Here is a 14,664-nt window from a genome sequence, read left to right as displayed (position 1 = left end):
GCTGCAGCTCTTCGTACTCCTTCGTAGGCGCTAAAGGCTGTGGGAGGTCCTCTGGCATAGCGGGCTCTTGCGGCTGCTGCGGTTGCTGCAGGGTGGTTGCAGCCGGAGGCAGATGTTCAACGCTAGCTGGCGCTTTAGGCTCCTGTGGCTCCAACAGGAGACCTGCAGCTGGCGGCGCACCTTCAGCAACCCTTTCTGGCAACTGTGGTGCCTCCGATTGGGCTGCAGCTGGCGGCAGCAGACGTTCGGAGCTCGGAGGTTGCTGCGCCTGCAGTAGTCCTTGCGCTCCCGGCAAAGTTCGGTACTGCGTAATGCCTCCTAGAAACGCATGTGTCGGCAAGTATCGAGCCTTTATTTTAGCGGCCGATTCACCGAATGGAAAGAAGAATCGCTCGCTCCTCCGCCGCGCTTGTTGCGGTGGCGGCGGCAATGGCGGCGGGGATGGTGGTACCGATGGCGATGGGGGCGACGGCATCGGCGGTTGTCCAGCCACGTCTTCTTGCGATTTGCCAGTTTTGGGAGGCAGTCGCTCGGCGGAGTCTACCGGTCTCTCCAGCTGCGCTTCGTCCATCACCAGAGGAGTGAAGCTGGCGTTTATGAGCACAGACTGCAGGGCTTTTAGCCTAGGATCCGGCCGCGGCTCGGGCCTGTTTTGGTCATCCCCTTCACCTGCCGTTCTTCGGGCCGTTCCTTCCGTGGGCGTTGGCAGCAAGAGCTGCGGTCTCACTGTTACTTCAGCGCCGATGGCCTCCCCCATGAGTCGAACATGGTCAAAACTGGCACGGTCTTCCAAAACTGGTGGCAGCGGTAGTGAAGGACCTGCTGCCATGCGTGGTTCCCTGAGACGGAAGTAGTTGAAGTTAGCAGGCGGAGCGTCCGATGCTGCGACGCGCCGCATTCCCATCGAAACGTTAAAAAAGTGTGGTCTCGGCGATCTTATCCGCTGCTGCAACTGCCTCTCGATTTGGGCGGCAATGCCCCGCACCCAAGGTGCCCGTAGGCCACTTGTGCTGGTATGCACCGGTCGTCTAGGAGAGGGAGGAACCCAAGCCGACGCTTCGCCCGGTCTCCCTGCTCCGAGTGAGGGCTCGAACATGGCTCTTATTTGCACGTACGGCTTCACCTCAGCATCTTGCGCCGTATCCAAGCCTTCATCTTGCTTTTGGGAGGGTCCTGATTGTGGCAGCGCATCGGCTGACTGTGGCTGTGCATCTGCTGATTGTAGCTGCCCATCGGCTGATTGTGGCTGCACATCGGCTGATTGTGGCTGCCCATCGGCTGATTGTGGCTGTGCATAGGCTGATTGTGGCTGTGCATCGGCTGATTGTGGCTGCGCATCGGCTGATTGTGGCTGCACATCGGCTGATTGTGGCTGCACATCGGCAGATTGTGGTTGCACATCGGCAGATTGTGGCTGCACATCGGCAGATTGTGGCTGCACATCGGCAGATTGTGGCTGCGCATCGGCAGATTGTGGCTGCGCATCGGCAGATTGTGGCTGCGCATCGGCAGATTGTGGCTGCGCATCGGCAGATTGTGGCTGCGCATCGGCAGATTGTGGCTGCGCATCGGCAGATTGTGGCTGCGCATCGGCTGATTGTGGCTGCGCATCGACTGATTGTGGCTGCGCATCGACTGATTGTGGCAGCGCATCGGGTGATTGTGGCTGCGCATCGGGTGATTGTGGCTGCGCATCGGCTGAGTGGGAATGCGCATCGGCTGATTGTGGCTGCGCATCGACTGACGGGGGCGGCAGCGCATCGGCTGTCTGGGGCTGGGGCGGCAGCGCATCGGCTGACTGGGGCTGGGGCGGCAGCGCATCGGCTGACTGGGGCTGGGGCGGCAGCGCATCGGCTGATTGTGGCTGTGCATCGGCTGATGTTGTTGGACCAAGCTCAGGCGCTCTCATACGTTCAAGTCGTCCTGATCTCTCTTCGCTTAGTTCCACTGGAATTTTTCGCGCCCGTCGAGCCCTATGACCTGGAGACCCGAACCAGCTTTTGATATTTAAGCGCGGAGGCTTGTTCGCGGAAGGTCTGCGTGAAGAAGCCCTGCGTGAAGAAGGGTTGGGTTCAGGAGACGTGGGTAACGGGAGCCAGGGTTGTTGGGGTGCCCCACGTATGATATTGAAGGCGGATTTAATTCTGGGAAACGTCCTTGGCTGAGGCGTTTGCTCTTTCATCCTGTCGTTGTCGTACTCGACTTCTGCATGTGCCGGCTGCGGCTCCGGTATGGGCTGCGGCCGTGGCTTCCGCTTCTGCTTGGCCTTCTTCTGGGGTGGCGGTGGTGGTGGTGGAGGCGGGGGTGGAGGCGGTGGTAATTCCGCTACTGGGGGTGGCGGCGAGGTCTGCTCCGACGAGACTGCCATTTGGTCCAGCATTAGCTCTCGTTCTTCCTGTGAAGCTATCGCCATGCTGTACCCGTAGAGGCACATCAGCAGCATAATCTAAGATAAAATAGTAACTTGTTTTAAACACGGAACCGCTACATCCTGGAATTTATAATCATGTGGGTGCTTGCGCGAAATTGTAATTGATGTTGCCGTTTAACAAGCTGCTATAGGCGGAACAGTTGATATATCGATCAGTGTCGTAGCACACATTCGGAACTAAAATTGTACCAAATGGAGAGACATGAGAGAAGCCTTTGCCTGCAGTGGGCGTAGTCTGGCTGATGATGATGGTGATGTTGATGGACAACTGAAAGGAGAGGACCGCGGCTGAGGCACAGCTTATGGTGCTGATTTGTTTTTACTCTAACAAAATAGTTTGGTCAATAATGCCCAGTTATTGTTGTGCACGCTTAGCTGGTCAATAAATAACTGTCTGCTTGCTGACTACTGCCGGTGAAACAAGTTCTTAGTTTTACAGCGATGGCTGTATACGGCACATTAGGCAAAAATCATCAAGACGTCGGCGTCATTTGCCTATCCTAGCCCACCCCCTGCCTCTACCTTTTCAGCCCCACTGGCGTGCCCCATTACTGCATCCGGCCGCTTCAGCACTTCTGCCTAAATGAATTCACTGTTGCTTATCCATGGCACTAATGCGAGTGCATACAGGCTGTTTCACCTAAGACTTTATACATTTTTAAAAATGGGCTCTTTGAGTCACAAGCGCTTTTTTCGGCATGGCACTGTCAGCGGTGTAGTACACTGCAGAACATAGCTCAGATATTCTAATTAGATGTGTTCTTAACTAATATTGAACAGTTAACTTTTTAACTATTACTGTTACTGTCCTTAATTATTGAGAGGCGTTTAGCCTATCGTAAGTTATATCAATTTCGAATGCGCGTTCAACCTCGGCGCTGTGGCCGAACAAATTTTAGCTACATCGCGCCAAAATATATGCGTTTCGAGAAGCTTGCAGGCAGAGCAACCTCTCCAGACTACAAAGAAAACATTTGACAGAAGTGTGTCTGGTTGGCAAAATTAATTTAGTAGAAAGATGACAAACGCCAACCTGGTTAATTTTTGAAAAACACGACGTTTCGGGACCGGCTCGGTCCCTTCTTCTGGTGTGACTACGGGCGAGGTGCAGCTTGGCTTTTAAGCCCTCGTGTTGAATACCTCCGGGTAAATGGCCGCTAACCTCGAATTATCGGTAAAGAAGGGGTGCTAACAACGCACAAACCGGCTACCACCATCGGACGCTTCCTCCCCCGCCCGAAAGACCGTCACCCAAGAGAAAGGGCCCAAGGGGTTGTATACAAGATTCCCTGCTCAGTCTGCCCGGCCTCGTAAGTGGGGGAAACGAAGAACTTCGCCGAAAGAATGAGGCAACACAAAGCGGACGTCCGACAAATGAACCGTCAGCGCAGCGCGGTGGGCCGAACACTGCGAGGAATATGACCACCGAATTGACTTCGACAGGCACTATTCTACTGGAGACCGAAGCTAACCAGCGCAGGAGGCTTCTGCTGGAGTCGTGGCACATACAACAGACACGAAGGAATGTTAATCGCTCCCTGGGGACACTTCCTTCGTCTTACATCTATGGTTTGCGGCCATTGACCCGGAGGTATTCAACACGAGGGCTTAAAAGCCAAGCTGCGCCCCGCCCGTAGTCACACCATGAAGAAGGGACCGAGCCGGTCCCGAAACGTCGTGTTTTTCAAAAATTAACCTGATTGGCGTCAGTCATCTTTCTATTAAACCTCTCCAGAACACGTAACTAGTCGAAATAGCTGAAATTCGTTGGGCTACTACGACGAGGGTAACCGCATTCGCGAAATTCTAAAAGCTAATATGAACACTATTTACGGTGATCTACAAGCCTCCTCAGTAATTAAGCAGTTTAACAGTAATAGCTAAAAAGTTAGCTATTCAAATTTAGTTCAGATTCAGTCTTAGCTGTATTATGATGTAATTAAGCGCTGACAATGCTATGCTGAAAAAAAGACTATTTTTAAGAATTGTGTAAAGTCTCAGGTGAAACACGCTCTATATACAGCGACCCAAACGCCACAGACATTCCAAACCCTTTCTTAGAGTTACTAAGCACTCCGACTGGAGTAAGCATTTCGCACCACCCAAGCCATGGCAGACATTCCGATCGCGTTAACAGAAAGGTTGACGCCTGGTGAATTTTCCGTACAGTTCCTCTTTGGGTATCGGCTACATAAAGATAATCGTAATTTACGTACCAATGTTGCTTCGGCACGCTCCCTTTGAAGGGTTGTTATCTGTTAACGTGGCTTGCTTTGATTAGAGGGTTTTCACGCGTAGTTCGCCGCCTACCGTCCCCGCTTACCGCTGCCACCAGCCGCAGTATAGTGCACGTGCAGGTAAACGGTGATGGTAGGCGGTATACGCTATACTAAAAGTCTTTGTTGTCTAGCATCGACTATAAGTGCTTGAGCCACTACGCCATGACCGCGATGCTTTAAAAAAAAAGCCACCGAAGTACATTTTAACGCAATTGCGTTAAGGGTCCAGTTCAGCGGAGAAACCACCGTAGTTGTTGGCGTTGCTTTTGTCATGTAGAAAAAATCGGGTGCCCTAGGGGGGCCGTGACGTCAGAAACCGCATCACCTCGCGCGGCAATTCAAACACTACACAACGATCACACATACAGCAGTAAGTATGTCGCTACACAATTCCTCATTAATCTACAGTATTAAAAAAAGAAATAAAGAAATACAAACGGTAATAAAATCGTCAAAAAATTAAAATAACGAAATAGATAAAAATTAAATCAAGACCAGTGCCCGTGTCTGCGAAGTGATACGTAAAGACGACACAGGACGTTGAAGGAACCCATTAAGGCTTTCCGCGTGGTACCCTTAAATCGGATCTTGAGTATTCCTTACCTCAATGCCAACAACTGCAGAGTTGATGACAAATTCTGCGACGAGTATAGAAAACTGGAGCGGAAGCAATATGAAACACGCCAGGAAATGTTTAGATTGCCGCGGAAATACATCGCACAGACTATTACGGGGAAAAGTATGTGAAAGACGCTGACTTTAAAGACTATGCTGTTTCTCGGAAGGCACTGTACACACCGGGGGCGGAGAACAGTAACGAAGAAAATTAACTGCATGTAACACAATCATGGATGTACCGGCATGCATCACAGCTGTTTTTCACGAAGCATATGAGCCAACCAGCGCATATCGAAACTTTTCAGTAGCCGACAACCCGCCGCGGTGGCTCAGTGGTTAGGGCGCTCGACTACTCATCCGAAGTTCCCGGGTTCTGAACCCGACCGCGGCGGCTACGTTTTTATGGAGGAAAAACGCTAAGGCACCCATGTGCTGTGCGATGTCAGTGCACGTTAAGATCCCCAGGTGGTCTAAATTATTCCGGAGCCCTCCACTACGGCGCCTCTCTCTTCCTTTCTTCTTTCACTCCCTTCTTTATCCCCTCCCTTACGGCGTGTTCAGGTGTCCAACGATATATGAGACAGATACTGCGCCATTTTCTCCCCCACCCCAAAAAAAAAAATCCTTCGCTCTGACATCCTTTTTATCGTTGTGGATAACCGTATGCTTTAATGGAAGAGAGCAACAATGATTGCAGAACGGCAAGACAGCGACTTCCGCCGTTACGAGTCGCGGTTTGAACTCTCCACACGACATGTGTGCACGCTATACAAGAACGCTTCGAGTGAGCAAAAAAAACACCTCTTACCACGGTAGACGTGTGCGCATCAGGGGTGTCCACGCAACTTCGGGCCACCCATCCGAAAAGCTAAGGACGAAGAAAAAATTGCCAGTGGCTTAACTTGGCTAACCCTGGAATTCAGAGAAAAGCAAGCACGCTTTCTAATCGTCTGAGGCTCGTCCATGGCAGCTCCGCTCGCGACAGCCGTACTGTGCACACCCACCAGACCGCGTGGCAATGACGTGGTATCACACGGTCTTACGACACCCCCATCGGATGTCAGCACGTGGCTTCACATCACCTCATCGGATGTTCTTAAGGTCAAAGGTCAACCCAAAGGTCACCAAATGTCAAAGGTCAACTAAAGCTCAAGGGTCAAAGTCAGGGGACACCATAACTGTACCACATATGGTCATACACGGCTAACGTGGTTGGGCTGAAGGTAGTTCAAGGTCATTCTCCGGCCTACGCGACGACTGCTTTACCTAGCGTAGTGAAGATTTTCGCTTAAAAAAAATAGAGCAATCGTTTTTGTGGCCATGCGCCCCAAAGCGATGGTTTACAGAGTCAACAGTAGTGTTGTATGTTTTGGGTCGACGCATGGGGCCCACCACATCGTGCTTGAAAATAGAGATACGCAGCTTTGTTGAACAATTTGCCACGGTTTGCGCAATAGTATCGTAATTCTCTGGCGCGGTCCGATCTAAAGCCGGAGAATTTCTCCGTGCAGGTTTGTAGCGCTCTTCGCGTCTCGCTCAGGCCTCCTCTCAAAAGTCGCCCTGCTCGAGTCGACGACGAATAATTCGGCGCCCGTTCACATCGCAGCGCGTGCGCATAGAGCGCTTGAAAAATCTGACACCGTCGGGGCTGGTCCCCCCCTCCCCCCCCCCCCCCCTTTAGCTCCGACAGCCTCGACACCTGCAGCGCAGTTAATTGGTATACGTTGCGTTTTTCCTTTTGACGAATTTAGCTATTCCCGTACAACGGCAGATAAGTCAAAAGTTTACGAAAGGCAATTTTAACGAAAAAAATCATTTCACCGCCACCTTCCAATGCATACTGGAACAATTGTTATTGTTGTTAGCGTAATTGTTACTCTGGACACTACATAGTGCATCATTAAATCTTGAACAACGCACCTTGAATGCAAAAGAAATTCATTTTTTCTCACATTCGCATTTCAATAAACATTTGACAGCACGTGTACACGCATAACTTCGACGTATAACCGGCCCGACAACTTCTATAACATTAGCTGCACTGTTCCAGCGTGCAGTCCTGACAACATCGCTGCAGTTTAAAGAGATCGAAACCTGAGACAAGCCCGCATGCGTTCATTAGACCCGCAATGCCGCTTGTATTTGTATTTGCATTGTATTTGCATTGTATTGTATTGTATTGTATTGTATTGTCATGAGAAATAAGTGACTATTTGGACCTTTGGTACAACGGTATCACGAGCAAGGAAAGGCGGAAAACTAATTGACATGCTAACTAGCGTCTCCCATTGGACATTTTTTGATCATTAAGTTTGATACAAAACTGCGTCCCTGCTACTCAAGCCGCAGGCTTACGCAAGGTGGGGGCATACGCCATTACTTTGTCGTCGCGCTTGTTTGTGTTCACCCCTAGACACTTTTTCTGATGCCAACTTTGTTGCATAACGGTGCGTACGTTGCTGTTAACAAACTGACTGCACGGACCTGAGAGCTCTATCGAAATGCTGTGTAAAGTTGTGGAAAGGAACTTTTGCGCGCTGATTAGACTGTTTATTAATGCATTAGCATCAGAAGGATCTGCCGCAGGTGGAAATAGCGCCGTCACACGTGGCCACCACGGATATAACGAACTTTAGTATGCTACCTCAGATATAACGAGCTTTGAAGTGCCGACCTCGCATATAACGAACTGTCTCAACCTCGGACATATAACGAACCTTAGTATACCACCACTATACAAAAAGAGCAATCAGTGTGTGCGGCATGCAAACAGAACACGCTAACGCATTCAGCCCGATCCACCAAGGATCGTTCAAGAGTTTTTCATCCCGCTTTCAGTCCGTCCGTTCATGTGTTAGCCAATTCATCTATTCATTAACCCATTCATCCCATTTGCCTGACCGTCGCTGTAAGTTTATGGTTCTTCCGTGTTACCGCACACCATACGTACGTTCGCTGATCTGGCGCTCCAGTAGCTGTTATCGCAAGCAATGAATAACGACTCAAAGCATCTGAGAATGAACGTCCCCACGAGCAGCCAGAAGCCACTTCTGGCCAGAAAAGAGAGAACGACCTTGGCGTCCTGCGATGACAAACAAGAAAATCCCGTGAAGACGTGAATACACAGAAAAAAAATCTGGAATTCGCACAAGTGAGCTGGAATCGATCATAAGATTCAAAAGCTGTCTGAGCAAGGCAATCAGGATGCCAATATCGACACGTCGCCAGTAGCCAAACATCGTACGATGAAGAGAAGTTCTCACGCCTGAAAATATATATAGCCTCAATCATTTATACAACCTTATTAATAATTCTGCTGATGAGGTGCTGCCACTAGTGGGCCTTGTGTGACCCAACTTGCCCTCCCCGAGCGACCAATCATTAGGGCAGGTTGTGATGACGTCACAAGATCACGTGACCTAGGTGGCCCATCTGCCTCCTAGGTTGCTCTCTGAGGACCACCTGCCAGGGCCATTCCCGCGATGTTTCGCTGACAACACCGACACCGGATTTTCTGGTGAACGGGGCCTTTAACGCTATCGCGCTAAAAGTGAAAAGAAGAAATCAATTTGAGAAGGTGTTAACCAGTCACTCGGCTAAGCCTGTGGAGTTGCGACAAGTATAACAACCAACCACGAAGGTAACCCGACATCGAATAAAGGGGGTGATGAAAGCGACTGGTGCTCGGAGAGTCACGCCTGCGTGCGTGGCTTAGTGTCTGGATCACTTTACAATCACCGGCCCTTTAAAACCACCTCTAAAAACGAAATCAAAACTAAAATTGGTTATGAGGAAAGGATCGATAATAATAATAATAATAATAATAATAATAATAATAATAATAATAATAATAATAATAATAATAATAATAATAATAATAATAATAATAATAATAATAATAATAATAATAATAATAATAATAATAATTGGTTTTTGGGGAAAGGAAATGGCGCAGTATCTGTCTCATATATCGTTGGACACCTGAACAGCGCCGTAAGGGAAGAGATAAAGGAGGGAGTGAAAGAAGAAAGGAAGAAAGAGGTGCCGTAGTGGAGGGCTCCGGAATAATTTCGACCACCTGGGTATCTTTAACGTGCACTGACATCGCACAGCACACGGGCGCATTAGCGCTTTTCCTCCATAAAAACGCAGCCGCCGCGTCGGTTCGAACCCGGGATCGATGCAGAAGAAAATTAAGGAAGGTGGACAGGCGCCGCAGTGGAGGGCTCCGGATTAAATATAATTAACTGAAAAGAAATACAGAACCTGCGTTCCTTACCGGGTTCTGACAATGTTGTTACGAGTACAGGCCTTGACGATGGACGGGTTCCAGTCACAGGTCCTGTGCGAACTGCGAGTCGCTTGATAGCCCAGCGCGATGGAGTCGGCATCGTCATTACCTTTCTTTCCGCACATGGCCTTTCAATCTCTTCGTGGCCGTTAGAATGTCACACAGCATTACAGCTTATTTGAAATCGCCGGCAGAGGTGCTTCCAATGGGCTGAGGCCGTCTCCTGAATTAAACCCTATTGAGACTTTCCATTACAAATGGGCGTGTGCACTTACTGTTCATGGTCCCTAAAAAAAAAAAAACAACCTCGGGTGAGCATCGGTGTGAGATTCAGGCGATGTCACATCATATTTTGTGAGCTCCGTTCAGAGATACGAAGCACTCGGTTCATGTGCATTCACAGACCTGAGGAAGCCATTTCATTGTTGTGACTGCCTCCTATTCCCCATGCAGGCGGGCAAGGCACCCCTGTTTCAAAGTGTTACCTTTTGGGGAGCTGCCATAAAATGGCGTACCCTGTGCAAGTACAAAAGGCAGTGACAACGCTTTTATTAGCACTGTGTCTTCGCGACTAATGAGTAGACACCAAAGCATGACTCGCAGGCGGATGTGCGATGCGGTGAGACGCCTCGCATGCATCACGGTCACCTTTTCGCCATTATTGCGTTATTTCACAGGCGTCTTTTTGTGTTTACTTGGCAGTTGCTTGCGCATAGTGTCGATAAGCCGGAAACAACGAGCCACGGATCAGTCGTTTTAAAAAAATGCATGCGAATATGTTAGTAATCTTCAAGAAACGGCGCGTAGAATTTCTATACTTACGATAGCGAAGAGAAGCAAGCCGATGATAAGTTTGGTGACGCTTTCCCTCCCGTCTGCAAGAGGACCAGCGTTTGAGCGAGCAAGTTTAATAAGGACTAAAGATCTCGGGTTCCTCAACAGGTACGAATATTGTTTTTATTGCAGCTATTAAAATTGACTCAAGCAGCAAACTCAGCAGGCTGCGCTATATGCTAGGGCCGGGCTTTTAAACTTTTTGTCGTACATATGCGAAGAGTTTGAAGGGTGGTTCTATTAATTGTGCCGTTACTGCTGACAAGGCTAAGTAAACAGTTTCAGTAGTTGTATATTGTGGTATTATTTTGACTTCTTACACTAGTCGCCGCCTTACCGCAATGTTCTTGAGGGTAATCGGGATGATAATGATAATAATAATAATTGGTTTTTAGGGAAACGAAATGGCGCAGTATCTCTCATATATCGGCGGACACCTGAACCGCGCCGGAAGGGAAGGGGTAAAAAAGGGAGTGAAAGAAGAAAGGAAAAAGAGGTGCCGTAGTGGGGCTCCGGAATAATTTCAACCACCTGGGGATCTTTAACAAGCACTGACATCGCACAGCACACGGGCGCCTTAGCGTTTTGCCTCCATAAAAATGCAGCCGCCGCGGTCGGGTTCGAAACCCGGGAACTCCGGATCAGTAGTCGAGTGCCTAACCACTGAGCCACCGCGGCGGGTAATCGGCACGCACAGATGCTGTTTCTCGCTTGCTGAATGAAGGACCATTCTGTGTGGTTTAAAATATTTCGCAGTATACAAATTTCTTTAAAGAAAGAAGCGCACAATCGCCTAAAGTACATGGTTTTGTTTATCTAATGAAGTTTCACATTACCGCTTCTGAAATGAGTGCGAAATTATATTAACTGCGTTAGGTTAAGTTACACGAAAGCATTAAAGCGGAATTCACGCGGTCAGCATACATAATATTCCTCACGATCGTGCTATGAGATTGCGGTGAGCATTGGCCACACTGCATATGGTTTACAGCACCGCAGTGGAAACATCCTTACCCGTGCTGCCTTCGCTCTCCGTAGAGGAATCAGGCGCTGCCGTGGTGGTGGAGGCGATGTAACTCTTCGTCCACTTGGGCGCTGTCTGGGCAGCTGGGGGCATCTTGTGGGGCGAGGGCGAGGCGTTGGGCAATACCGCGGCCTTTCTGGACGCGGAGGACGTCTTCCCGAGAATCGTCATCATGGGATAACGCGTACTGAGGCTCCCTGTACGGGATACTACTGTCCGAGCATTCCGCGCAGAAATGCCCCCTCAACACAGCCCCATATTCTCTTCTTCTTCTTCTTCATCTTCTTCTTCTTCATCATCTTCTTCTCCTGCATTTTCTTCATCATCTTCTTCTTCTTCTTCATCTTCTTTACCTCAGCCCCATCCCGCCGTGATCTTCTTTCTTACTAAGGCAGCGCTATCGCTCTCAGGAATGAGCCATGCGGGAAGAGATCAATTTCATTGGCTTTATGTTAAAATTTAAACAAAAAAGGAAGCGGGCAGAGTACCTAAGCCCAATACTGAAATTAGAAGGGCGTACGGGGGGGGGGGGGGGGGCGGGGTTCGGAGTAACGAAGCAGGCGCGAAATCTAATAAAGCGTTGTTTTTGCTGTCTAATCACGCAATGATTTAGCACGTGCTTAAGCTGGGTGATCGGTCAAGAATTGGATGGCTGCGGCTGAAACATGACATCATTTTCAAGAATAGAAATCAAAAGGAGCAGAACTGAAGAAAAATCAGCACACACGGTTAAAAAAAAGATATTAGAAAAGTATAACCCAGAAGGCTGAGCTGTGGTCATTAAAATGGGTGATGGTGAAGTAAATATCCTTGTTCGTAAGCGTTGCCCCTTTGTTTGTTCTTTTCATCACCTTCGTCACACCTTATGAAAAGATCCCTCTTTGCTCGTTTGTGTTGGTAATACCTGTCCTCAATGACCCACCACTATGGCGCAGTTGCTAAAGCGTTCTGCTGCTAAGCATGAGGCCCCATTATCGAATCATCCCGGCTCCCAGACTTTTAGATACGAGTGAAATGTACAAACCCCTGTGCACAGGGCAAAGCCAGCGCCTGTTAAATCTCCCAGAAGGTCTAAATTACTCCGGAGCCTTCCAACACCCTTGTTCATCTCATAACCAAGACGCAACATCGGCACGTTCAGTTCCACATACGTAATCAGTCGCTGAATTTTTTCAGACTCTTTGACAGAACAGTCGGTGCCTGCTATAAATAAAACTAAATAAACGACGTGTCATGGCTCATTCTGACGACGACGAACCGTGGATAAACACCTTCGAATAGCAGACTACAAGCAGATGAGCTCATAGATAGTATTATAAAATATTGACTGTTAGCGTTTAAAAGTGCCTTTTCTTTATAATTTTTTCTCTTGTTTTGGCTTCGATTTTGTTATAAATTGTTTCGAAATTTTGTTAAACCCTCAATGGGTCTTGCTGTTCTGAATGCATCTTAGTATAGCGCATGCTTGCCCGTCCGTTCCTGCTGACCTGACTACCCATCCACAAGCACTGTATGCATGCTTAGGTATGGTGGAAAATGTACTCATGAAAAAGAAAAGGGCAATAAAGAATACTGTTGTTATAGCCGAGCGCATAGAGACACGAATTTTTCGGGCATATGTTCCCGCGGACATGGCATTTAGGTCGGTTGTAACTCAGTGTTCCTGTGCTGCCAATGTTTCATTCAGTTGTTAGATCGTGTGTACATTTTTTTACCTTCTTACCTTACAAATTCTTATGAGTATATGTGTGAAACGTAAGCGCAAAAAATACTGTTATATTAAAAAAAAAACTATCGCCAACCTGGTCATAAATGCCGCGCTCATACATAATGCTTCCTCGACCAGTCATGTCTCTGGTTGTCAGTAGTAATAATGCACAAGAACAGGTGCCCAACCTACATCATTCTCTCATTTCTCTCTCTCCCTCTTTGGGTAGCCCAATGTTTCAATTTCCCCAAGGTGTCTACCGGGACAAAAAGAAAGGCATGCGAACACAAGCTTGCATTTTTAAAGGACAACTATTTCATCCGTCACGCTGAAAAGAATGCCCACATTACGATACGTTATCACAAGCAGAAAATTTCTGGGAATCTGCACAAAGAATAACTAGTGTCATTGGCTCTGCTAACATCTTATTCGCGCGTGCCGCATGAAAGCACAAGCACGGCTCCTTTACTGGAAAAGTCCTGAACTGCAGTAGGAGTATATTGAATGCACCCATATACTATCACCTCGTAAAACAGCAGAAGTTGCACAAAATTTAAATAACGTACGTCATGTAAAACATACAAGTGCTGTTAGCACCAAGAGTGCCACGCATAACAATTTTCGGCTAAACACTCCATGCCCTCCACTGGATGCTCTTCCACTGGAGGTATCAGTTCATCTCCGGCGGTGTTCTCCGCAGTCATGAACTTCGAAGAGCTGAACTTCTTTATCGCTTGCCCACGAACAGATTCGGACGAGCAAGGGCACTCCGGTAAACCGCCAGGCGGGTTCCCCTCCTGGCTTTCCATCACGATGCTCAATAGTCTCCTCCATTCTGTTGTCAGGAACAGCCGGAGGGAGCACGCCACTTTTCAGTGTCTCCGGAGCCGTCCACGTTTCACTAGACTCGGAGGATTCACCAGATTCGCCAGCTTCCGTTCTCCGCATGCCGCTGCCTTCAAGCAGGTCACTGGCACCTGGCTTGACAGGCACGCCGCTAGCAGGTCCTGCCAGCGCGGGCGTCTCTAAGCTATCATTCAGCTGTACAGGTAAAACACCTGTATCCTTTCCGCCGGGCTGTTCTGCCAGCTTATTCGAAGCTTGATGTGGCTGGACGCTATTGTCGACGCGAGGTTCGGACGAGCCGCGGGTCTCGTGGTCTGCACCAGGCACAACGAAGCCTGGCCGGTCCTCTTCATCCAGGTCCGCACAAAAAGGCTGCGCCTCCTCAGCGACGCTGCTGGCCTGCACGTCGAGCGTACGTTCCTTGATGGACTGCATTGTGGACCGGTGCTGCTCGTAGAGGGCCTTCCACGCTGCGATGCGCGAAAGGGACGAGGTGCTGGCGTCTTGCAGGTGGCTGCTGCTGCCAAATTCCTCGTGGTCAGTGTATTGCTGGAACATTGCTAGCACCATCACCTGCGCCACACCGGGAGTGTAAGCAGTTGCAGAAGCTTACTGACCACAGAACCCACAATG

At 49.0% G+C, this 14,664-nt stretch overlaps 1 long non-coding RNA gene across 1 annotated transcript; it reads right to left on the bottom strand.

The window, feature by feature from the left end:
* Positions 1–9,897: 9,897 nt before the first annotated feature.
* On the bottom strand, positions 9,898–11,734 carry LOC144130000 (uncharacterized). The gene is made up of 3 exons (XR_013313931.1): positions 11,468–11,734; positions 10,442–10,494; positions 9,898–9,906 (listed from the first exon to the last, which is right to left on the bottom strand). It is a non-coding gene; the product is annotated as an uncharacterized LOC144130000 (long non-coding RNA).
* Between the last annotated feature and the right edge of the window lie 2,930 nt (positions 11,735–14,664).

The sequence above is a fragment of the Amblyomma americanum genome, chromosome 4, assembly GCF_052857255.1.
Source record: "Amblyomma americanum isolate KBUSLIRL-KWMA chromosome 4, ASM5285725v1, whole genome shotgun sequence".
Lineage (NCBI taxonomy): Eukaryota > Metazoa > Arthropoda > Arachnida > Ixodida > Ixodidae > Amblyomma > Amblyomma americanum.
The sequence above is the reverse complement of the archived record's forward strand: the minus strand, read 5'-3'. Positions and strand labels throughout refer to the sequence as shown.